General features: G+C 43.2%; 1 protein-coding gene across 1 annotated transcript in view; it reads left to right on the forward strand.

Annotated features, from left to right (window-relative positions):
- The window catches only part of LOC126092404 (selenoprotein N-like), a 169,455-nt gene that overhangs the window by 55,755 nt on the left and 86,365 nt on the right, over positions 1–27,335 (forward strand). The window lies entirely within an intron of this gene.

The raw sequence follows: 27,335 nt of genomic DNA on the forward strand, positions 1-27,335 counted from the left end.
TACATCAACAATTATTTCATAAATGCAACAACTTCATTAAGCTCAAAATTTACAAAGCAAGAAAAACCAGAATTTCCAAAAGCTGCTTGTAGCATGGGGATAGATGCAACAGATGAACATGAAGTGTTCAAAATAATAAAAAGCTTGAAACCTAAAATGTCAGCAGGAGTAGATGAGGTGCCTGTTTATATTATGACAATGACTGCTGCGTAAATCGCAAGGCCCATAGCATACATAGCCAACTCATCTTTTAATGAAGGAATGTTTTGGAAAGGGTGAAAATGTCAAAAGTGAAGCCATTATGCAGAAACGGCAACAAGCATAAGGTATAAAATATCGGCCAATATCCCTCCTTCCGGCATTTTCCAAAATAATAGAAAAATTAATGAAGCACAGAATCAACAAATATCTAAATGACTGTGTTACTAAATAGAAATCAGCATGGCTTCCAGGCAGGTAAAAATACAGAAGCAGCACTAATGTGCTGTACTGAACAAATAATCAAAAATCTAGAAAAAGACAATAGCATAGTAGGAATAAATTTAGATCTCTCCAAAGCATTTGACAATAGTAATCATGGCATTCTTTTAAAAAAACTGGAAGCATTAGGTATTCATGGGACAGGGAAACAGTGGTTTGAATTGTACCTACAAAACAGAACACAGATTGTAGGACTGATGTCAGATTACTCCAACCACAAAATAAATTTAGTATCAGATGCAAAAAAAGTGGAAATAGGAGCGCCACAAGGTAGTATTCTAGGTCCCTTATTGTTCCTTGTCTACATAAATGACATTCGCACCTCAGATAGAGCAGCAAAGGCCATACTATTCGCAAATGACACTAGTGTGATAGGTGCACCAAAGCAAATGCTGCAAACAACTAATGATAAAGTAATAAAGAATGTTCACACTTGGTTCAATGCAAACCGGTTGACATTACATGCAAAGAAAACAAATTATATACAGTTTGAGAAAATGTCAAAATGTAAATCTTGATCTGTTGTTGGGTGACAAGGCCATAGACAGAGTGGCATCATCAGAATTGCTGGGGATTCATGTAGATGAAAATCTGAATTTTGAATGACCATGTAATGAAACTTGTGCAGAAACTTAACTCAGCCTGTTTTACTCTTAGAATTATTGCAAATGTTTGTTCTGCAGAGGGTTCCGAGATGGCATATTTGGGCTGTTTTCAGTCAATTTTGTATGAATTATTCTTTGTACTACTTAATGTAAAATTTTGTACGTTCCTTTCCCATAAATTTACATGTACTTTTGGACAACATTCATACAATATTTATTGTCCATGGATGGATAAATAAATAAAATAAAATAAATAATTATGCTCAATGTATCTCCCAAATTATGATGATAGGCTATCTGTTGAATCAGCTGCTGAGGAAAGAGATGACTTTCCAGTAGTCCACAGTGTGCCACCAAGCTTTTCTTAAATGGCAACAATGCCTCCAAACTGCCCCATGCCTGACCTTGTAACGGTCTCACTTACCACTTGTGTTAGTCACGGATGCATCACCATAATGTATTGGGGCCATTCTGTATCCAAGACTCCGAGTGGTTCGGTATGGCATATCGTGTTTGTCTCTTAAGACAATGACCATAGCGCAAGAAAATTATTTACAGATAGAGAAGCATTAGCTATTATATTTTATATCCAGAGGTACCACATTTCCCTGTCTGGCAATAAATTTCATCTGGTCACAGATTGTAGGCCACTGTTGTCCATATTTGTTCAATCTAAATGGCCTCAATAGACATCCAACGTTGGTCTTTTTTCTTATCAAATAGCTGTATTCTATTCATTATCATATGCCAGTTCAGCACATGAATGCCAACATGCTGTTGAGGTTCCCTACAGGTCCAGATAAGGAATTTGATAAACAATACTGTTTGTTTCCACACTGATTCATAATTAGAACATTCAGTGTAAGAGTTTACTGTCACTTCCAGAGATGCTGCAGCAACCACACATAAGGATTCACTCGAGATAGGTTTACCAGTTCGTGCAAACCAGCTGTCTTTTGACAGGTGTCATGTTGTTGAACCAGGATTACTGCCATTGTAGAATAGTGATCATCAAGGTTCTGCCTTCTCATTTTGCATCAGTGCCACCGGGGAATTTTCAGAACAAAGAATCTTGCACAGTGATAAATGTGTTAGTCACTTATTGAAAAAGATATTGCACAAGTTGCTCAAAAATTTCAGACTTGTCTGTTGCAGCAAACAGCAGTGCCCCAAACCTGTCACCATGATATACACCTAACTTGCCACAGAACTGGGTGCATTTACGAGCTTATACTATGAGATCTTGTGACTGATTTTGATAGATGTATGTTCTCATTTCCCATAAGTAATAAAATTCAGCAGACCATGATGGAAAATACCACTAATGTCCTCACAGGTGCCCCAAGCTCTTCCTTCGCAGATAATGGTTTACAGTTTACTTCTGAACATTTTCGGCAGTTTCGCAGTCGAAACGGAATTAATCACGTCACCACACCTCCCTTTCTGACTGCATCTAATGATATGGCAGAACATTCTGACTGTTTTAAGTTGCAGAAGGGGTAAAATCATGATGTCCACCTCTATCGATTCTGCACTGATCTCCATTTTATTGTTGTACTGGACAACACTGTTCCAAAATCAAAGCCTGCAAGACCTGTTAGATGGATGCCTTTATCATTCCTTGCTAGATTTGTTGAAGCCTCCATCAGTGCAAGAATAAAAGAAGCTATTCATCTTTTATGTTAGAAATATCTGTTGGGGCATGTGTGTTGTAACACATCTTTTATATGGTATAACAAATAAACGAAGTTCCAAAGTTCAGTGGTTCAGTATTCAGATTCGTCATAGTAATGCAGTTCATATGAAGACATGTTCACTTTCACTTATCGTATGATGGATTTATTGTCTTCTTCAAGAATGATAAATGTTGGCTCAGGTTTTGAATTATAAAGAAGTTGCAGTTATCATTATTAAATTAAGTGGACCGTGCAAGTAGCATCAGTTATAAAATAATTTTCATTGAGTTCTCTGCCCTGTAGTTTTCCTTAAAAATAATCTTCTAAATGGAAGTATATTTTGTTTTCTCAGCAGTTACAGTAGAACAGAAAATAAACACTCAGCTGCCTGCTATCAACTACTGACTCTTAGCTGCAAGCATGAACTACTTAACTCCAAGCATGGCATGAGGAGAAGTATCGTCCAAACAATGCATTCTTTTTCAATAGTTGTTGCAGTACAGTTTATTGTGCAATTAATCATCATAAGCAAAACAGAAGAATAACATTCATATAGCTAGCAAACAAATTATTACTTTGTAAAATTTACGTAAAAATATAAAACTTAAAGAAAAAAATATTACAAATTGTAGTGTAAGTTTTATATAATTTTCCTTTCAAATTACTACCTGTCAAAATTGTTTGATCTGTAACAAATGAATGCAAAAGCTCAAATTTTCACTGCTTATATTTAAAAATTAATTTAAATACATTTCTATTTTTCTACTGTAGCTGTTGATACCTGATGGTATGGATAAGTACATGTAAAGTATTGAGCCCCTCTACAGTAGTTGTTGATACCTAATGGTATTGGTAGTCTGTTGATCAAATAATAATTTAAGGAAAAATAATTATGATATAAATTTGCTGGCACCGCACAAAATGTGCAACAGTGAGTTCGCATGGGAGCATGTATCTCAGCTAGTTTACACACAGTGATGCACACTCCAGTCAATTGAGCTTATGATTTTTCATATACACAAAAAATCTGTAACATATAATATTGGATTATTAGATGGTAGATCTTAGAGCCTTGAAGTTATTTACCTTCTCTTCTTCTTTGAAGACAGTGTCACAGTGTCCAGCTTGCTCTGCTTAAATTTCTTGCTTCTCTGAAGTATTACAGATACCAACAATGCAGATAGATCAGGTGAAATAAGGAACTAGTAAATGAAGTTTACTTTGTACTATAGGAATTAATGCATTTCACATTGTTAGTAAGCTAAACAGAAATCTGTGTCCTCATGATTTATCAAAGCCTGGCATACTTTTTCTTCAAGTGACCTCTCTCTCCTAGTTATCCGGGGCAAAGGTTTTTCCCACTCGTCAAATTCTCTCATTTAAACATAAATTCAGTAGGTGTAAAATCAGTTGAAGTGTGTGGTTAAGTTGTTAATGATTTGTTGAACTGGTGAGACAAATTAAGCCCATGTCGTGTGCTGCTTGGGGTATGTAGGTGCACATAAACCTGCTACATTCTTTGAATGTCCTTTCTATTGGGCTTCCCTCAGGGTGAAATCTGGACACTAATATATGTTTCATCTTGTTTGTGTTAGTTAATTGCTTCGTTCTGTTGCTTACAAAGGACTATGCATTTTCCATTAACAATATCTGCGGCTTCCCCACTCCCGGGAGGTAATCCTCCTAGTAATAAAACCTGCAGTCCCAGATCGTACTGCATACAACTTAACATATTTTGTGAAAACATCATACAAGGCAATAACATTTGATACCTCCCTTAGCTTGCGGGTAGGATCTGGTAGCATCTGAGGACATTAATTCTAAAGCTTTCCTGGCACTATAGGATATAGTTAAATCAACTCAAACTTGTCTGAGTGTTTCATCTTTTGGCAAGTAACACACTTCTGAATTACTTGGAGACCTCTTCTCCATAAGTTGGGAAAACAGCAGTACGTATTTATCGTATTGGTGCATTTGGAAACCCCATAGTGACCCCATACATTGAGTGTATGAAATTAAATCATCTACGTAACTTTCCGGTAAACACAGACACCACTGTTCTTAATTCGGTGTACACCGATAAAATAGGACACCCCCTTATATATAGTACAGAATTTTTTCAAATTCTTACCGGTATTTTTAGATAGTTCCAATCTTACCTTTGTCCAGCACAGATCTCCCTCTTGCAATAGCTCCAAAATCTTAAACATCTTTATGTAATATGGTTGCTGTGTCTTGTCCTGCATAAGCAGGAGCCCTTGAGGTAAACTTGACAAGATGTGTGCGATTATGTTATGTTTACCCTGGATGTATAAGATTTCAAAATTCAACTCCTGCAAGTACATGTACCACCTGGCTAACCTTTGATGTAATAATTCACATGCCAACAAAAAAGAAAGTGCTTGATGATCACAGTAGGCTTTGGTGTGCTTGCGTCCATAAGTAGTAACCATATTTCTTAAATGTCCTTATAGCCCCGAGAACCTCAAGCTCTGTCATGGAATATGACCACTCTGATTCAGAAAGTGTTTGACTAGCAAAACTGATTATCTTAGGTGTCAGTTCCCCTTCATCTTCAATGATCTGAGATAAGCAAACACCTAATCCCTGGGACGATACATCCATACTCAAGCAAAAATCCTGTGACATGTCAGGGTGGTGTAGTATGTTTACATGTAGTAAAGCTTCCTTTATTTTGTCGAAGTCAGCTTGATACTGATCAGTCCATATCCATGTATTGTTCTTCCTCAAAATATTAACCAATGCATCAGTAATCAATAACTGATCTGGAATGGATTTCTTAAAAAATGAGACCAAACACAAATGTGCCTTGAGGTTTTTTGTGCGTGTGTGTGTGGCGGTGGGAAATGTTTGATCGTGTCAAGTTTCCCTGGAGCAGATAGTATACCCTGTGGTGAGATAATGTGACCCAAGGATTTGACCTTTTCTTTCCAAACTCCAACTTCGTTAATCTGCAATTTAATATAATACCTGTGCCAAAAGCCTCACATCTTCTTCCTGCAATTTAATATAATACCTGTGCCAAAAGCCTCACATCTTCTTCCTATGTGGAAGTAGCAATTAACATGTTTGGGGTGGCTCTACTGAGGAGTTCTGGTCCCAAAACTGTGTCCAGTGCAGAAATGAAAACAGCCGCGCTCACTTTCAAGCCAAATGGTAAAACACAAAAGTCATAGCTTCTGGGCCCATACACAAAGGCTGTGCACTTCCTACTATCTTCATGTAATGCTATTTGTCAATACATGTCTTTAAATCAATTATAGTGAGGTAGTTAACAGTGTGAAATTTCAGTAATTGTTCTTCAAGGTTATCAGTGTGTGTCCTGACAGGAACAATGATTTAGTTTGTACTTTGAGCATCAAGCACAAGCCTGATGCTATCGTCGGGTATGGCAATGGCTATGGTAGGGTTACAGGGTGGGGAATGAGGGTTGTTCGATCTTCCAATTTACCATCCTTTCAATTTCTTTCCTCGCAATTTCTCTTTTTGCCCAAGGAATTGGATATGAAGAAAAATAGAATGTCTCATGTGGGTAAATGTCCATTTTGTATTCGTAACCCTTTATTACCCCAGGACACCTTGTAAATACTTGCACTTACCAAAGTATTCCTTCTTGTAAATGCGCCTTCTGATTCTCTGACAAACAAGCAGATTCACTTAGCTTGATTTGGACAGTCTCCAGGTTCATGTCTTCTCCAGACAGCTGCTAACCCTTTTGTGTATCAAGAAACCATATGTTTTGATATGAAAATCGTACTCTGATATCGGTAATCAGTTTAAGTGTATTTTCAGTTGTGCTGGTTTTAATTAAATTTAATGATAACCTCTGTTCATCGACTGCAAAGAAACATTTTCCTTGCCCTATTTCAAACTGTACTTTGTATTGAATATAATAGAGGGGAAACATTCCACTGGGAAAAATATACATAAAAAACAAAGATGCTGTAACTTACCAAACGAGAAAGCGATGGTATGTTGATAGACACGATAAAAAACACACAAGCGCACACACAAATTTCAAGCTTTCACAACCCAAAGTTGCTTCATCAGGAAAGAGGGAAGGAGAGGGAAAGACGAAAGGATGTGGGTTTTAAGGAAGAGGGTAAGGAGTCATTCCAATCCCGGGAGCAGAAAGACTTACCTTAGGGATTGTAAGTGCAAAGAGGTTGGGCAGAGATGTCAGTCGAGGCAGAAGTACAGAGACAAAGATTTTGTTGAATGACAGGTGAGGTACGAGGGGCGGCAACTTGAAATTAGCGGAGGTTGAGGCCTGGTGGGTAATGGGAAGAGAGAATATATTGAAGGGAAAGTTCCCATCTCTGGAGTTCTGATAGGTTGGCGTCAGTGGGAAGTATCCAGATAACTCGGATGGTGTAACGCTGTGCCAAGATGTGCTGGCCATGCACCAAGGCATGTTTAGCCACAGGGTGATCCTCATTACCAACAAACACTGTCTGCCTGTGTCTGTGTAAATGCAAAGAGGTTGGGCAGAGATGTCAGTCGAAGTGGAAGTACAGAGGCAAAGATGTTGTTGAATCTGCTCCCGGCATTGGAATGACTTCTTACCCTCACCCTTAAAACCCACATCCTTTCGTCTTTCCCTCACCTTCCCTCTTTCCTGATGAAGCAACCTTGGGTTGCGAAAGCTTGAAATTTTTGTGTGCGTTTTTTATCGTGTCTATCAACATACCTGTACTTTGCATTGTCTAAAGGTATCAATTCGAATAAGATAGTTTACTACAAGTTCTTCCACTACCAGAAAAATACACTTTAGAGAAAAACTGCTGATAGTAATGGGGATTAATGCCTGAAGTTTAACTTCTTTTGACTTGCTCCCCACTGTGGTCAGAATATGACAGTTCTGCACTGGAAATGTTGTCATACAACATAGTCTTTGCAGCTCGTTAGAGAGACTTTGTGATAGTACATTTGTTGATGCACCTATGTCAAGCACCACTGGTACAACTAGACCACATATCTGGGCACTAACTACAGCTTGCAGTGACTCCTCAGTATCTGTATCTAGGTTGTTTACGTCTTCCCAACACTGTTGTTCTTTCATCTCTACCCCTTGGTCATATCTGAGAAAGTAATTTGGAGTAAACTGCACGTGCCCACCCTTTTTAATGGTCTGTGAATGGGGGCTTATCACCACCTGTTAGAGTTTTCCTGATTGGTTGGAGAGGGGTTAGCCTCTTCATTGTGAGTAACTTCAAATGTCTGAATGTTGTGGGTTTGACCTCACCAGTCCATGTCCAGTATTGCCCTGGAATTAAATTCTCCTTGACCTTTACCCCACATTGGATACATAATTGTTATTCCACTAAATGTAATTGGCAGGTGGAGGACTGCCAGACCTTCTATTTACAGTTGGTTCCTGCCATTTGCTGTATTGATTATTGCCACCTGTTGAGGGTGCAATGTGAAGTCACTGACCACAGCCCCTATGTTCGGTATGATCTGGTCTATTGTAATTCTGTTTGTGATTTCCTTTGAAACCTCATTTGTGCTTTTGGTTTCCGCTGCTTCCATAATTATTTATTGTATTATTGTTGTTGTTGCACGGGGCATCTGAGTCCCAATTGTGTTGGTTATTACCACTGTTGCCATTCTGCCATTGACTATTTTGCAGACACACACACTGTGTATTAATGATCTGTGGTTGCAATGTCCTCTTTTCATACACACATCAAAAAATGTTTTGTATCACTTCAGTTCTGAGAGTTCTGGAATCCGTACAGAAAATTTCAATAGAGATAGGAACCCGTACAGAACATTGAAATAGAGATTAACATAATCATTTCCACCCTTTTTATTGCTCATGAAAACCATACATTGTATGTTGTACTACCATACAGGGAGATCTTCAGAGGTGGTGGTCCAGATTGCTGTACACACCGGTATCTCTGATATCCAGTAGCATGTCCTTCTGCACTGATGCGTGCCTGTATTTGTTGTGGCATACTATGCACAAGTTCACCAAGGCACTGTTAGTCCAGATTGTCCCACTCCTCAATGGCAATTCGGTGTAGATTCTTCAGAGTGGTTGGTTGGTCACGTCACCCATAAACAGCCCTTTTCAATCTATCCCAGGCATATTCGATAGGATTCATTTCTAGAGCACATGCTGGCCACTCTAGTCGAGCGATGTCATTATTGTGAAGGAAGTCATTCACAAGATGGGCACGATGGGGGCATGAACTGTCATCCATGAAGACGAATGCCTCGGTAATATGATGCCGATATGGTTGCACTGTTGGTCAGAGGATGGCATTCACGTATCGTGCAGCTGTTACAGTGCCTTCCATGATCACCAGTAGCGTACGTCATCCCCACATAATACCACCTCAAAATTGCAGGGAACCTCCACCTTGCTGCACTCGCTGAACAGTGCGCCTGAGGTGTTCAGCCTGACCGGGTTGCCTCCAAACACATCTCCAACGATTGTCCTGTTGAAGACATATGTGACATTCATCGGTGAAGAGAATCTGATGCCAATCCTGAGCGGTCCATTCGGCATGTTGTTGGGCCCATCTGTACTGCAGTGCATGGTGTTGTGGTTGCCATGGACATCGGAAGCGAAGTTACACATCATGCAACCTATTGTGCACAGTTTGAGTTGTAACACGATGTCCTGTGGCTGCACAAAAAGCATTATTCAACATGATGGCGTTGCTATCAGGGTTTCTCCAAGCCATAATCCATAGGTAGCCGTCATCCTCTGCAGTAGTAGCCCTTGGGTGGCCTGAGCAAAGCATGTCATCGACAGTTCCTGACTCTTTGTATCTCCTCCATGTCCAAACACCACCACTTTGGTTCACTCTGAGATGCCTGGACACTTCCCTTGTTGAGAGCCCTTCCTGGCACAAAGTAACAATGTGGACACAATCAAACAGTGGTATTGACCGTCTAGGCATGGTTGAACTACAGACAATATGAGTCGTGTATCTCCTTTCTGGTGGAATGACTGGAATTGATCGGCTGTCAGACCCCCTACATCTAATAGGTGCTGCTCATGCATGGTTGTTTAGATATTTGGGCAGGTTTAGTGACATTTCTGAACAGTCAAAGGGACTGTCTCTGTGATACAATATCCACAGTCAATGTCTATCTTCAGGAGTTCTGGGAATGCTAGCTATTGGTGTCTCTCTTGTGACACACAAAACATTAATTAGACTGCCCTACAACTTCTCTTCTGCTGCGTTTAAGCCAGTCTCAGTCTTAGCAATCAATTCATTTCCCCTTTCCTTTACTACCTCTTCAACTGTCGCGACATAAGTCTTATGTTCTTGTATGATCTTCTGTCTGAGGGTCGTACCATTATCCAGCATTCCTGCTTTGGCTCTGTCCTTTAAGTTCTTTACCTTCTTTACCCCCCCATGAACCATGGACCTTGCCGTTGGTGGGGAGGCTTGCGTGCCTCAGCGATACAGATAGCCGTACCGTAGGTACAACCACAACGGAGGGGTATCTGTTGAGAGGCCAGACAAACGTGTGGTTCCTGAAGAGGGGCAGCAGCCTTTTCAGTAGTTGCAGGGGCAACAGTCTGAATGATTGACTGATCTGGCCTTGTAACATTAACCAAAACGGCCTTGCTGTGCTGGTACTGCGAACGGCTGAAAGCAAGGGGAAACTACGGCCGTAATTTTTCCCGAGGACATGCAGCTTTACTGTATGATTAAATGATGATGGCGTCTTCTTGGGTAAAATATTCTGGAGGTAAAATAGTCCCCCATTTGGATCTCCGGGCGGGGACTACTCAAGAGGATGTCATTATCAGGAGAAAGAAAACTGGTGTTCTACGGATCGGAGCGTGGAATGTCAGATCCCTTAATCGGGCAGGTAGGTTAGAAAATTTAAAAAGGGAAATGGATAGGTTAAAGTTAGATATAGTGGGAATTAGTGAAGTTCGGTGGCAGGAGGAACAAGACTTCTGGTCAGGTGACTACAGGGTTATAAACACAAAGTCAAATAGGGGTAATGCAGGAGTAGGTTTAATAATGAATAGGAAAATAGGAATGCAGGTAAGCTACTACAAACAGCATAGTGATCGCATTATTGTGGCCAAGATAGGTACGAAGCCCACACCTACTACAGTAGTACAAGTTTATATGCCAACTAGCTCTGCAGATGACGAAGAAATTGAAGAAATGTATGATGAAATAAAAGAAATTATTCAGATAGTGAAGAGAGACGAAAATTTAATAGTCATGGGTGACTGGAATTCGAGTGTAGGAAAAGGGAGAGAAGGAAACGTAGTAGGTGAATATGGATTGGGGCTAAGAAATGAAAGAGGAAGCCGCCTGGTAGAATTTTGCACAGAGCACAACTTAATCATAGCTAACACTTGGTTTAAGAATCATGATAGAAGGTTGTATACATGGAAGAACCCTGGAGATACTAAAAGGTATCAGATAGATTATATAATGGTAAGACAGAGATTTAGGAACCAGGTTTTAAATTGTAAGACATTTCCAGGGGCAGATGTGGACTCTGACCACAATCTATTGGTTATGACCTGTAGATTAAAACTGAAGAAACTGCAAAAAGGTGGGAATTTAAGGAGATGGGACCTGGATAAACTGAAAGAACCAGAGGTTGTACAGAGTTTCAAGGAGAGCATAAGGGAACAATTGACAGGAATGGGGGAAAGAAATACAGTAGAAGAAGAATGGGTAGCTTTGAGGGATGAAGTAGTGAAGGCAGCAGAGGATCAAGTAGGTAAAAAGACGAGGGCTAGTAGAAATCCTTGGGTAACAGAAGAAATATTGAATTTAATTGATGAAAGGAGAAAATATAAAAATGCAGTAAATGAAGCAGGCAAAAAGGAATACAAACGTCTCAAAAATGAGGTCGACAGGAAGTGCAGAATGGCTAAGCAGGGATGGCTAGAGGACAAATGGAAGGATGTAGAGGCTTATCTCACTAGGGGTAAGATAGATACTGCCTACAGGAAAATTAAAGAGACCTTTGGAGATAAGAGAACCACTTGTATGAACATCAAGAGCTCAGATGGAAACCCAGTTCTAAGCAAAGAAGGGAAAGCAGAAAGGTGGAAGGAGTATATAGAGGGTGTATACAAGGGTGATGTACTTGAGGACAATATTTTGGAAATGGAAGAGGATGTAGATGAAGATGAAATGGGAGATACGATACTGCGGGAAGAGTTTGACAGAGCACTGAAAGATCTGAGTCGAAACAAGGCCCCCGGAGTAGACAACATTCCAGTAGAACTACTGACGGCCTTGGGAGAGCCAGTCCTGACAAAACTCTACCATCTGCTGAGCAAGATGTATGAAACAGGCGAAATACCCTCAGACTTCAAGAAGAATATAATAATTCCAATCCCAAAGAAAGCAGGTGTTGACAGATGTGAAAATTACCGAACAATCAGTTTAATAAGCCACAGCTGCAAAATACTAACACAAATTCTTTACAGACGAATGGAAAAACTAGTAGAAGCTGACCTCGGGGAAGATCAGTTTGGATTCCGTAGAAATACTGGAACACGTGAGGCAATACTGACCTTACGACTTATCTTAGAAGAAAGATTAAGGAAAGGCAAACCTACGTTTCTAGCATTTGTAGACTTAGAGAAAGCTTTTGAAAATGTTGACTGGAATACTCTCTTTCAAATTCTAAAGGTGGCAGGGGTAAAATACAGGGAGCGAAAGGCTATTTACAATTTGTACAGAAACCAGATAGCTGTTATAAGAGTCGAGGGGCATGAGAGGGAAGCAGCGGTTGGGAATGGAGTGAGACAGGGTTGTAGCCTCTCCCCAATGTTATTCAATCTGTATATTGAGCAAGCAGTAAAGGAAACAAAAGAAAAATTTGGAGTTGGTATTAAAATCCATGGAGAAGAAATAAAAACTTTGAGGTTCGCCGATGACATTGTAATTCTGTCAGAGACAGCAAAGGACTTGGAAGAGCAGTTGAACGGAATGGATGGTGTCTTGAAGGGAGGATATAAGATGAACATCAACAAAAGCAAAACGAGGATAATGGAATGTAGTCGAATCAAGTCGGGTGATGCTGAGGGTATTAGATTAGGAAATGAGACACTTAAAGTAGTAAAGGAGTTTTGCTATTTGGGGAGCAAAATAACTGATGATGGTCAAAGTAGAGAGGATATAAAATGTAGACTGGCAATGGCAAGGAAAGCGTTTCTGAAGAAGAGAAATTTGTTAACATCGAGTATAGATTTAAGTGTCAGGAAGTCATTTCTGAAAGTATTTGTATGGAGTGTAGCCATGTATGGAAGTGAAACATGGACGGTAAATAGTTTGGACAAGAAGAGAATAGAAGCTTTTGAAATGTGGTGCTACAGAAGAATGCTGAAGATTAGATGGGTAGATCACATAACTAATGAGGAAGTATTGAATAGGATTGGGGAGAAGAGAAGTTTGTGGCACAACTTGACCAGAAGAAGGGATCGGTTGGTAGGACATGTTCTGAGGCATCAAGGGATCACCAATTTAGTATTGGAAGGCAGCGTGGAGGGTAAAAATCATAGGGGGAGACCAAGAGATGAATACACTAAGCAGATTCAGAAGGATGTAGGTTGCAGTAGGTACTGGGAGATGAAGAAGCTTGCACAGGATAGAGTAGCATGGAGAGCTGCATCAAACCAGTCTCAGGACTGAAGACAACAACAACAACAACCTTCTTTTTGTTTGTTTCTTGTACTTTCTTTATAAACTTAGTGCCAAGATCTAAATTACTCAGTTTTACCGACACCTCCTGCACATCACTCATGATCTTTAGCATATATGCCATTTCCTCTTGTGCCTTGTCTATAGATGACACTTTTTGGTCTAGGTTGTTTCTCCTGAGACAAATCGGTGAATAAAACCTCCTTAATTTCTTCTTCATACCTGCAAGTTTGCATGTTAAATCAGTAGAAAAATCAGTTCGTGGACTTTGACCTAAATTATCAAACCACTGTGATAGGTCATTCTTAAAACCATAAAATGTTTGCTTTTGTTCATTTGTAAAATAACAGAATTTTTTATCAAGTTTTTTGGTTTGTTGTGTAGAAAAATTATTAAATAAATTCTTCATTAGATCAATGAAGTCTCTTTACATGTCCTGCATTGATGATGCAATAGTGTCTTGTGCACCTACTGTGTCTTGTTATGTCACATTTGAAACAAGTTGTCATGAATTGGAGAAATGGAAATTTACTGATTCTGCACTAGCATGCCTTTCTCTGGCTTTATACGAGAAAATGCTTCTCGCTGAGATTTGGAAATTAGTCTCACCTGCTATGAGCTAGGTAGGACCATGAGGTAACATATTGTCATCAGCATAAATTTAATTTGTGCAATATTCTCTGCTGTCTTCGATATGATTGACATTTTTGGTGTCACTTTCATTTGTTGTTGCACCCATTGCAGTGACATTTTGTACAGGGTGAGGCAGTGAAACGGCACGATTTTGTAAAACCACCAAAGATTTATTTACAAGTAAAATCATAATAGTTGAACATGGTTCTCAAGTACAAGAGTGGAAATTAAAGATTTAACTTAAAAACAATCATTTTTTAAATATGGTGTCAGTGAGGTGTCGTCCTTGGTTTTGCACACATTGTCTAAGCCTGAGATGAAATTGTCCCATGGCGTTTCGTAGCATCTGTACTGGAATGTTGTTAATTTCCTGTCGAATTCGCTCCTTCAGGTCTTCTTTTGTTCTTGGTGGATTTTCCTGGAAGACTTTGCACTTGAGGTAGCCCCAAAGAAAAAAGTCTGGTGCCGTCAGATCTGGTGAACGGGCAGGCCAGGGGAAATCGCCATTCCTGCTGATTAGACGTCGTGGAAATGCAAGTCTGAGCAATTCCATTGAGACATTAGCAGTATGGCTTGTTGCACCATCTTGCTGGAAGAGTGTTTCAGCATCTGGATCATGTCGATCAATTCCAGGCAGACCAAAAATGGTCAACATGTCAGCATAACGTCCAGAGTTTACCGTCACTGTGTTGCCATCTTCATCTTCAAAAAAATAGGGCCCCACGATTCCACGAGATGACATTGCGCACCAGACTGTTACTTTTTCAGAATGGAGAGGTTTTTCATGAAGTTCGTGCGGGTTATCTGAGGACCAATATCTGAAGTTTTGCTTATTTACGTACCCACTAAGATGAAAGTGGGCTTCATCACTCATCCATAAGTTATGCACTCTTTCTTCATTTCGTTCAATAACGTTAAGCATTGACTGGCAAAAGCGTATACGGTTATTGTAGTCATTACGTTTAAGGGCTTGCACTACCTGAATTTTGTATGGATGATAGTGAAGGTCACTCTTCAAAATCCGTCTTACTGATCGATTGCTGAGACCAAGTTCTGCGCTGTGCCGTCTCGCGGATTTTCGCGGACTTCGTCCCAACGCTTCGCGCACACGATTAATGTTCTCGGGTGTCCGGATTGTTTTTGTGCTGCCGCCTCTTTTCTTTGTTGTGCTAGCAGTAGCTTCAAAGGTTTTAACCCAAAGGAGAATGGCTTTCCTTGATGGCACGGGAGCCCGTGGCGGCAGGTTGAATTCACGACGAAAGGCGCGTTGAGCACCAACCACACTATCCGCGTTTTTGTAATATGCCTTTACGGCATATGCACGTTGCGCACTCGACCAACGCTCCATGGCTACTGAAACTTCCACCACTCTAGACGCCCAAGGTCACTTCCCCCACTCTCGCAACCCCCCTCCGCGCCCGACAACCACTATCGAAATCGTGCCATTTCACTGCCTCACCCTGTATCTCTGTACTATTTTAATTAGTCAGCACAACCTTGTTAACTGGTTCCATTTTGTAAATATCTTTTTAAGTTATAAATATGAAATAAAATTGAATTTTAATCTTAAAACTTATTATGAGAATTTTCCCAATCAGTACATTATGTATTCTATGTCAGTATTGCATTGCGTTGTTGCTATTTACAATTTTGTATCTACGTTCCATAAAATCAAAATAATGTTAACCCAAATATCTACTGCTCTAAAAAAAAATTCTTCAAATTTATGACTAGGTATGGTAACGTACCGATACTACTTTTGATCGAGGCTTTACCAAGTGCAGTCATGCTAGCTATAAGTTGGAGTTAGTTCCTATCTGATAGACAATTTTCTTAAATGTTGTTGATACAATTCTTCTGGTTAATCATTTGTAATTGATGCATACCATATGGTGCTTGCCTTTGGTTTTCTCTCGGCAATGTTATTCCAATCATGAAACAAAGTAAATAAAAACAATTAGTACAGCAGAATGTTACTAAACATGTTTTATATAATTTAATTATTGCACCTGTCGAATCTCTGACACCATCTAGGGAACACTCACCAGTTCTACTGATTAATTTATAATTTTAAGAAAAATAATTATGATGGAAATTTGCTGGCACTGCACAAGAGGCGTAACAATTGAGAGTTCGCTCAGGAGTGTGTGTCCTAGGTAAATTACACACAGCAATTCACACTTCAGTCAGCCAGCCTTATGATATTTCACATTATTATTATATAATAGTTCTTCAAGCTTTGAATTTATTTACCTCCTCTTCTTCATTGAAGACAGTGTTAAGGCGTCCAGTTTGCTCTGTTTAAATTACTTGCTTCTCTGAAGTATTACAGATAATGCAGATAGTTCAGGTGAAATAAGAACTTGTAAATGAAGCTGACTTTGTACTAAGGAATTAATGTATTTCACATTATTGGTGGACCAAACAGAAATCCACACCCTCTCTATCATGGATGGGAAAAGACAGACAGTACAAGATTGATGAAACATCCGATAGGAGTTTTTACAAAAATAAGAAAATGAGTATTCTTTGTCTTAAACTACTTAGGTGAGTGACTGGATAGAAACAGAAGGAAAAATAAAACATATACCAACATAGAAAAACCAGTATAAGTTCCAACACAGTAGGGACATGCAATAAAGTCCAGTGTCTTATACCACAATGTCCAAACATGTGTCTGGCTACCTGTGTGGCTGGAACAATGCCCAGCAAGGCCGCCAGTTGGTTCTAGTGGGCACACCCAGAGAACTCCTTCACCACCACAGGAACCAGTTCTGTTAGCATCATCTGGGATAAGCTCTGCCTCCACATCTGCCACACCAGCAGGGACAGCCCACCTCACCCACTCCAAGGACTCGCAGAAGAAGACACAAAGTCCAGTTGGGAGCAATGACATCCCAGAAGGTGGATGCTCGATATTCCTGGTTCACCAGCCATTGTTGATTTAAAAAAAAAATGGTTCAAATGGCTCTGAGCACTATGGGACTTAACTTCTGAGGTCATCAGTCCCCTAGAACTTAGAACTACCTAAACCTAACTAACCTAAGGACACCACACACATCCATGCGCGAGGCAGGATTTGAACCTGCGATCGTAGCAGGTTGTTGATCATCCCGATGGATATGGATCCAGATGTCACACATTTGGACCTCCAGTCTGTGTTGCTTATGATGTCAGACCCACAGCCCACTAGCAACAAGTTGAGAGTCTGGCCTGACATCTCTATTGTGTCTCACTGTTTAGAGGCACAATACACATGGGTGTTTTCATCTCATTACTAAATGCAAATAAGTAGGAGGCCGAGTTGATAGGAGCTGTAGGAGTTCAGGTTGCAATAATATGCAGTACGGCACACTGTTAGAGAGAAGGATTATTATTCAAGAAACACACAGTACAATGAAAATTACTTATCTTCAGTAGTTTGTAGGACTGCAGCTACGGCTATAACTAACACAACATATTCTCAGGGGCTAAGCCTGATGGGCCCTCCTCAGAGAATCAGTGTAAACTGACTGAGGGCTGATTATGAAAGTGCATCTGCCTAGGTTGAAATCTAGCTAAGAAGTGAACGAGGCACACGCCACTTCTGTCAAGCTGCACAGCCCGTTAGAGTGTGCTGTGCTCGGCAGACGATGGGCTGCCAACCTTGCGTTGGCGGGGCGTTGTAGTAGTATCTATGGCAATGTTACTACACCCCTTCCCCCCAAAACGATGCGGCATCATGGAATAAGGCTTGCAACATCAGGAGGAGGGACCCGGGGGCGGCAGAACTGAGGGGGGCGGATAGAGGGACTGCCCGGGATGACTGCCCGCCTGCAGTACCACATTCACGCAAGGGAGCGAGGGAAAAACCCAGTACAAAAACCTCCTCAGACCGCACACCGCCCCCAGGTAGGCCCGAAGGGGGCGGGGAGAGCTCGACGTCCATGGGCAATGGGGACGACGCCCCACTGGCAGCATGCGGCGGAGTGACCAGTGAGGCAGAAGCCTCAGCTGGCGACGGGCCCAGTGCCACTGGCGAGGGCGGTGCCGGGGGTGGCGTCTGGCAGTCGGCCAGCATGGAGGCCGTGGCAGCAATGGCGTCTGAGGTGCATGCACGGAAGGGGCGCGCTCGCCACACGCCAAAAGTGACGGCGCATGCGCAGTGGGCACGCCAGGGGAGTGCGGCAGCGGCGTGGGCTCTGAGGGAGACCGTGAGAAGTCAGCATCTGCTGACAAAGAGGGGGCGGCAGAAACCGGAAGGCAGCACAACCGTAGCTGGTTCCTGTGACCCTTGACCAAGCCGGATGGACCAGAAACAAGATAAAAAGCGCAGCCAAACAAGCGAGCGATGTGCCCCTGCTTCCAACGCCGGCTGCCCGTAAAAACTTGTAGAAGCGTGCTGCATGAAGCCGGAAGGAGGCGACACAGCGGAAGCGAGTGGTGAAGGAGGCCGCAGTAACTGCAAAAGCGACCTGTGGTCACAACCATGAAGCAATTCAGCCGGGGAGTGAGTACCACACGGCTGGGAGCGGGATGACTACAAAAAGGTCCTAAGAGCATACTTGCGAGAATGCGTAGCGTGCAACTTAGTCATCTGTGACTTGAACGTTCGGACGAACCGTTCAGCCTTGCTGTTTGACTGTGGGTAGTCAGATGGTGACTGCCATTGGCAGCACAAAATGTTTCAAATTCCTTGGAGACAAACTGGGGGCCGTTGTCGGAGACAAGCACTTCCAGCAGACCCTCCAGACAGAAAATCAACGTCAACAGCCGAATGGTACTTGCTGAGGTAGTGGAAACCATTGGGACAACAAAGAGAAAGTTGCTGTAAGCATGTATAACAATCAACCAGCGGGCGTCCCAGAACAGACCTGCGAAATCAACATGGAGATGCTGCCAAGGCGCATTAGGAGTTGGCCACGCAAAGAACTGTTGGCAGGGAGCAGATTGATGCTCCACGCAAGACTGACAAGTAGTGAGCAAATCTTCAATGTCGCGATCAATACCAATCCAGGTGCAATGACATAAAGTGAGCTGTTTCGTCTGCACGATACCCCAGTGACCAGCATGGAGAAGGCGGAGAATTTTAGATAGCAAAGAATGAGGTACCACGACATGGGATTGATCATTTCCCATTCAGAGTAATAGAACACTGTGGTGAACTGACAAACTATGGCATTGTGCAAAATAATGGCGAACCAGGGGGGGTCACGAATTTGTGAAGCAGACGGTGGCCATTGCATACGGATGTACTGCAAAACGTGGCATAGAGAAGTGTCGGTGGCCATCGCGGAAGCAATACGACGGAAGTCGACTGGAAAACCATTGGCAAACTCTGCGTCTTGCGACTCAGTGTAGAGGCACGGACACTTCAGAGGATTCAGAGGCATCATCCGGACCAGTAGAAAGACGAGACAACGTGTCTGCATTGTCATGTTGAGCTGTAGGCCGGTACAAAATTTCATAATTGTGGTCGGACAGAAACACTGCCAGACGTTGCAATTTCTGTGCCGTGTGGGCTGGAACGGGTTTGGACAGGGGGGACGACGACGTTGAAGGCTTGTGGTCGGTAACCAGACAGAACTTCCGACCATACAAAAATCGTGGATTTTGGCAACTCCGTAGACAATAGCTAGAGCTTCCTTTTCTATCTGAGCGTAGTTTTGTTGCCCCGAATTGAGCAATTTGGAGGCAAATGTGATCGGGCGATCGACCGAATGTACACAGTGTGAGAGAACTGCGCTGATGCCGTGCGAAGACACATCGACAGCCAAAACCACACGCTGGGAGGGACCAAAAGGAACCAAACATCGATCACTGAGCAACGCAGATTTGAGCTGGCGGAAAGCAGCATCACACTCCGGAGACCACACAAAAGGCACATTCTTACACCGGAGGTGATGCAAAGGCACTGCTATCTGAGCAGCGTTAGGAATGAAGCGAATATAATAAGTAATTTTTCCCAACACAGATTGGAGTTCCTTCAAGTTCGTATGCACCGGCAAGTCTCTGATCGCACGGAGATGCGACAGTGAGGGGTGGATACCTTGTCCATTAATCTCATGGCCTAAGTATTCTATCTCAGTCTGAAAAAACATGCACTTGTTCTTGTTACATTTGAGACCAGCCTGTGAAAGGACACCAAACAAAGTTTTCAAGTTCTGCAAATGTTCATCTACATCTACATCTACATCCATACTCCGCAAGCCACCTGACGGTGTGTGGCGGAGGGTACCTTCAGTACCTCTATCGGTTCTCCCTTCTATTCCAGTCTCGTATTGTTCGTGGAAAGAAGGATTGTCGGTATGCCTCTGTGTGGGCTCTAATCTCTCTGATTTTATCCTCATGGTCTCTTCGCGAGATATACATAGGAGGGAGCAATATACAGCTTGACTCTTCGGTGAAGGTATGTTCTCGAAACTTTGACAACAGCCCGTACCGAGCTACTGAGCGTCTTTCCTGCAGAGTCTTCCACTGGAGTTTATCTATCATCTCCGTAACGCTTTCGCGATTACTAAATGATCCTGTAACGAAGCGCGCTGCTCTCCGTTGGATCTTCTCTATGTCTTGTATCAACCCTATCTGGTACGGAGCCCACACTGCTGAGCAGTATTAAAGCAGTGGGCGAACAAGCGTACTGTAACCTACTTCCTTTGTTTTCGGATTGCATTTCCTTAAGATTCTTCCAATGAATCTCAGTCTGGCATCTGCTTTACCGACAATCAACATTATATGATCATTCCATTTTAAATCACTCCTAATGCGTACTCCCAGATAATTTATGGTATTAACTGCTTCCAGTTGCTGACCTGCTATTTTGTAGCTAAATGATAAAGGATCTATCTTTCTGTGTATTCGCAGCACATTACACTTGTCTACATTGAGATTCAGTTGCCATTCCCTGCACCATGCGTCAATTCGCTGCAGATCCTCCTGCATTTCAGTACAATTTTCCATTGTTACAATCTCTCGATACACCACAGCATCATCTGCAAAAAGCCTCAGTGAACTTCCGATGTCATCCACCAGGTCATTTATGTATATTGTGAATAGCAACGGTCCTATGACACTCCCCTGTTGCACACCTGAAATTACTCTTACTTCGGAAGACTTCTCTCCATTGAGAATAACATGCTGTGTCCTGTTATCTAGGAATTCCTCAATCCAATCACACAATTGGTCTGATAGTCCATATGCTCTTACTTTGTTCAATAAACGACTGTGGGGAACTGTATCGAACGCCTTGTGGAAGTCAAGAAACACGGCATCTACCTGTGAACCCGTGTCTATGGCTCTCTGAGTCTCGTGGACGAATAGCGCGAGCTGGGTTTCACATGACCGTCTTTTTCGAAACCCATGCTGATTTCTACAGAGTAGATTTCTAGTCTCCAGAAAAGTCATTATACTCGAACACAATACGTGTTCCAAAATTCTACAACTGATCGACGTTAGAGATATAGGTCTATAGTTCTGCACATCTGTTCGACGTCCCTTCTTGAAAACGGGGATGACCTGTGCCCTTTTCCAATCCTTTGGAACACTACGCTCTTATAGAGACCTACGGCACACCGCTGCAAGAAGGGGGGCAAGTTCCTTCGCGTACTCTGTGTAAAATTGAACTGGTATCCCATCAGGTCCAGAGGCCTTTCCTCTTTTGAGCGATTTTAATTGTTTCTCTATCCCTCTGTCGTCTATTTCGATATCTACCATTTTGTCATCTGTGCGACAATCTAGAGAAGGAAGTACAGTGCAATCTTCCTCTGTGAAACAACTTTGGAAAAAGACATTTAGTATCTCGGCCTTTAGTCTGTCATCTTCTGTTTCAGTACCATTTTGGTCACAGAGTGTCTGGACATTTTGTTTTGATCCACCTACCGCTTTGACATAAGACCAAAATTTCTTAGGATTTTCTGCCAAGTCAGTACATAGAATTTTACTTTCGAATTCATTGAACGCCTCTCGCATAGCTCTCTTCACACTACATTTCGCTTCGCGTAATTTTTGTTTGTCTGCAAGGCTTTCGCTATGTTTATGTTTGCTGTGAAGTTCCCTTTGCTTCCGCAACAGTTTTCTAACTCGGTTGTTGAACCACGGTGGCTCTTTTCCGTCTCTTACGATCTTGCTTGGCACATACTCATCTAACGCATATTGTACGATGGTTTTGAACTTTGTCCACTGATCCTCAACACTATCAGTACTTGAGACAAAACTTTTGTGTTGAGCCAACAGGCACTCTGAAATCTGCTTTTTGTCACTTTTTCTAAACAGAAAAATCTTCCTACCCTTTTTAATATTCCTATTTACGGCTGAAATCATCGATGCCGTAACCGCTTTATGATCACTGATTCCCTGTTCTGCGTTAACTTTTTCAAATAGTTCGGGTCTGTTTGTCACCAGAAGGTCTAATATGTTATCGCCACGAGTCGGTTCTCTGTTTAACTGCTCAAGGTAGTTTTCAGATAAAGCACTTAAAAAAATTTCACTGGATTCTTTGTCCCTGCCACCCGTTATGAACGTCTGAGTCTCCCAGTCTATATCCGGCAAATTAAAATCTCCACCCAGAACTATAACATGGTGGGGAAATCTACTCGAAATATTTTCCAAATTATCCTTCAGGTGCTCAGTCACAACAGCTGCTGAGCCAGGGGGCCTATAGAGACATCCAATTACCATGTCTGAGCCTGCTTTAACCGCGACCTTCACCCAAATCATTTCACATTTCGGATCTCCGTCAATTTCCTTCGATACTATTGCACTTCTTACTGCTATAAACACGCCTCCCCCTTCACTGTTCAGCCTGTCTCTGCGGTATACATTCCAATCTGAGTTTAGGATTTCGTTACTGTTTACGTCTGGTTTCAGCTAACTTTCTGTCCCTAGTACTATATGGGCGTTGTGATCGTTTATTAATGAGAGCAGTTCTGGGACCTTTCTATAGACGCTCCTGCAGTTTACTATTAGCACATTAATATTGTTATTCCCTGTTGCATTTTGCCTACTCCTATCTTGCCGCGTCTCAGGAGGCGTCTTGTCGGGCCTAGGGAGGGGATTCTCTAACCTAAAAAACCCCCATGTGCACTCCACACGTACTCCGCTACCCTTGTAGCCGCTTCCGGCGTGTAGTGCACGCCTGACCTATTCAGGGGGACCCTACATTTCTCCACCCGATAGCGGAGGTCGAGAAATTTGCACCCCAGATCTCCGCAGAATCGTCTGAGCCTCTGGTTTAAGCCTTCCACTCGGCTCCAAACCAGAGGACCGCGATCGGTTCTGGGAACGATACTACAAATAGTTAGCTCTGATTCCACCCCGCGAGCGAGGCTTTCCGCCTTCACCAATTCCGCCAACCGCCTGTACGAACTGAGGATGACCTCTGAACCCAGACGGCAGGAGTCATTGGTGCCGACATGAGCAACAATTTGCAGTCGGGTGCACCCAGTGCTCTCTATCGCCGCCGGTAGGGCCTCCTCCACATCTCGGATGAGACCCCCCGGCAAGCAGACAGAGTGAACACTGGCCTTCTTCCCCGACCTTCTCGCTATTTCCCTAAGGGGCTCCATCACCCGCCTAACGTTGGAGCTCCCAATAACTAATAAACCCCTCGCCCCGTGTGCCTGCTCGGACCTTGCTGAAGGAGCAGCCACATGTCCCCTCACAGGCAGAGCGGGCGATGCCACACGGCCAGCCTCCACATTGACCTTCCGCCTCGTGCGCCGCGAACGCCGCTGAACCCGCCACTCCCCTTGGGGAGAGGGTGGCCCAACCGTGCCCGGTACCCGCGAAGATGTCTCGACAGCAGGGACAGTGGGTGAAGCATGTAACACCTGGGGTGTACCTTGCGACGCACCAGACTCCCCACTGCCGCTACACTCCAAGGCAGCAGCCTGAAGACGGCTGACCGCGGCCATCAACACGCTCAGCTGTTCGCGAACAGTGGCCAGCTCCTCCTGCGTCCGTACACAGCAGTCACACATCCTATCCATCCTAAGGAAACAATTTACTGAAGGGAGTTAATCAACCTTTAACTAGACTGCTAATTCAATAAAGGCGGCTGCTTATTCACTAAACTGTGGTTGCTAGCCACTTCTTGTAGAAAACAATGAAAATAGCACTACCTGTCTCTGGACTGTATTGAAAACAAACTCTAGCACTACTGGCACTATGGTTGACTACAGGGACTCTCTCTTACTGTGTTCAAAACAAACACGAAATCTATGGAACACTATTAAGAGCACTCGAAAATTAAAGCTTCCTAAAAGCAAATACACACGGAAGAAGAAGTGACAAGTAAGAAAAATACAGTTAATACTTAAATTAAGGTAGCTCGCTGCACAGCAGACGTGAAGCAGGCGGCAGTTACGACGACACTGACTCTACTGGCACTATGTTCTTCAGGGGTGCGACCTGACACTACAATATCGTCTAGATAATTAGAGCACCCTGGAACCATAGCACTCAATTGCTGCAAATACGACTGAAAAATAGCTGGCGATGAAGCACAACCGAAAGGAAGTCGGCGGAACTTGAACAGTCCCAAGTGAGTGCTTATGACAAAGTAGCGCTGCGATGAGTCATCGAGCGGAATCTGGAAGTACACGTCTCTCAAATCAATTGTAGAAAAATACTTTCCTGCACCCAACTTATCAAATATGTCCTCAGGGCGCGGCAAAGAGAAAGTAGCAACAACAGTCTGGGGATTCACTGTAGACTTAAAATCTGCACAAATGCGGAGTTGACCATTAGGTTTCTTAACACACACTATTGGTGATGGCCATGGTGAGGCAGACACGGGTTCTAGGACTCCAACGTCTTTCAAATGCATGAGTTCCGCAGCTACTGCGTCGCGTTGCGCATGCGGGACCGGGCAAGCGTGCCGGTACACAGGTATAGCAGCGAAATTAGAAGCGCGCCCAAGCTGTCAGAGAATAGTTCACTAAACGGCACACAAAGGGAGTCAACACTGTCATTGTGGTCACTAGCTGAGACGGACAGGACATTGTCTTGCACTGAGAGGCCAAAAAGTTCAAATGCATCCAGTCTGAAAATGTTTGTAGCATCACGCGATTGAATGACGTGGAAAGTCACTGTTCTGGTGGTGGCACCGTACATGGCCTGTACACTACACACACCAAGCACCAAAATTTCTTGTCCTGTGATGGCAGTCAGCTCGGAAAACGAGCAGCAGTGAGCCAAGCAATGCGTAAGTCTTGTGATTCAATAAAGAAACCAAAGCAACAAGTCATAAACAGTTTGCGTGCACCACAATCAATGCAATTGAGTGTCTGAGAAAGTGTGGCTAGGCACCTGACTTGTGGGAGACGCACGTGGCATAGAAGTCTGTTCAAAGATAGCATTAACGTCCATATGTTGCTCAAGGTCAGTTCCACAGTGAGAGCCGTTGCGGTGATTCCACTGCGAATTACACAAACCTGACACGTGTGTGGGGTGAGAGTTCCATTTAGAACACGCAGCTTGAACATGACCTGTTTTGTTACAGAGGAATTACTGAGCCCGGCGGAAAGGGCACTTGTCCTGGGGATGAACACTAAAACACTTAGGGCAAGATTTGAGGCTAGGTGCGGAAGCATGATTAGCAAATTGTTTACGCACCTGCTTGTGGTGTGGCGGAGCCAGGCACAGCGAAGCGGAGTGCGCGGGCCTTTTGTGAGAAGCACTAACCACGCACACGTCTGGTGTTGCATCAAATGCGGAATTTGCCCTGTCCAATGTGTACTGGCGATCCAGCAAATCTAACACTTCTTGCTAAGTAGAGTTCTTAAATTTGAGGATCTGTTGCCGCAGGCGATGATCCGTCACATTTTGTGCGATAGCGTCTTTGACCATGACATCTGCATATGATAGTCTGCAGGCACACTGAAAGTCACAGTCAGACGTAAGCCCTTGCAAGTCTGCAATCAATGAACAGTTAGCCTGACCAGGTTCACGCTGCAGGCAAAAAAACTTATAACGCACAGTGATGACATTGACACTGTCTTTGTAATGTGCATCCAACTTGCGGAGCACGTTGTCGTACAACTGTTCTTCCGGGTGGGAGGCGGGGAAGTGTTTCACTAACACGCGATACAGTTCCTCACCAGCGTGGGCAATAAGGAAAGGCAGCCGCTCATTACCTGCAATGTTGTAGGCCTCATAGTGTGCTTCAAGCTGAGTCCGGTACTCGTTCCTACGTTCCGTGTCAGGGTTGAAGCATCGGAACGGCGGTGCCGGTGTTTGTGGCGGAGGCACCGGGGGTGCCGGCGGCAGCAGTGTGTTTGCTTGCGCCGCTGTAGTCTGCATGGCCACTAGTCCTTGCATTGCTGCGAGCGACTGCGTCATCTGCTGCGTCTGAAATTGTAAAAGCTCGGGCAGCGAAGATTGTTCTCGTTGCGAAGCCATGGTGCAACAAACAGGAAGCAATCAAATCCATGAAGCGGGTAGCAACTACTGTACTGCAGACGAGGGAAAACCAGAAAAGTGAGCAAGCAAGTGTCTGCAGGGCGAAAGCACGTCGCCAACCTAGGACAAACTAAGTGGACAAACACGGAAGCAAAGAGCCAGAATCGCAGCTAGTTTAGTGAACTCGGAAAGAAGGGATCAGACTCGTCGCCATTTTATTTATTGTGTATCACTGTTTAGAGGCACAATACACATGGGTGTTTTCATGTTTTCATCTCGTTACTAAATGCAAATAAGTAGGAGGCCGAGTTGATAGGAGCTGAAGGAGTCCAGGTTGCAATAATATGCAGTACGGCACACTGTTAGAGAGAAGGATTATTATTCAAGAAACACATAGTGCAATGAAAATTACTTATCTTCAGTAGTTTGTAGGACTGCAGCTACGGCTATAACTAACACAACATATTCTCAGGGACTAAGCCTGATGGGCCCTCCTCAGAGAATCAATGTAAACTGGCTGAGGGCTGATTATGAAAGTGCATCTGCTTAGGTTGAAATCTAGCTAAGAAGTGAACGAGGCACACTCCAGTTCCACCAAGCTGCACAGCCTACTAGAGTGCGCTGTGCTTGGCAGACGACGGGCTGCCAACCTTGCATTGGTGCGGTGTTGTAGCAGTATCTGTGGCAATGATACTACAATCTCCTCCTCCAGGTCCAGTGCTGGACCCAGGAGTGGCTCTTCTACATCACCAGCTTCAGGAGCAGTTTTCACAGCAGGTCGTACTGCTCCCGCCACACTCTCCCTTACGCTTGCTAGGATGGTTCCAGCCCTAAGGCCAATTCCAGGGAGGAGGTATCTTGTGATCCTGCTGGACGTACTGCCACAT

The sequence above is a fragment of the Schistocerca cancellata genome, chromosome 7, assembly GCF_023864275.1.
Source record: "Schistocerca cancellata isolate TAMUIC-IGC-003103 chromosome 7, iqSchCanc2.1, whole genome shotgun sequence".
NCBI lineage: Eukaryota > Metazoa > Arthropoda > Insecta > Orthoptera > Acrididae > Schistocerca > Schistocerca cancellata.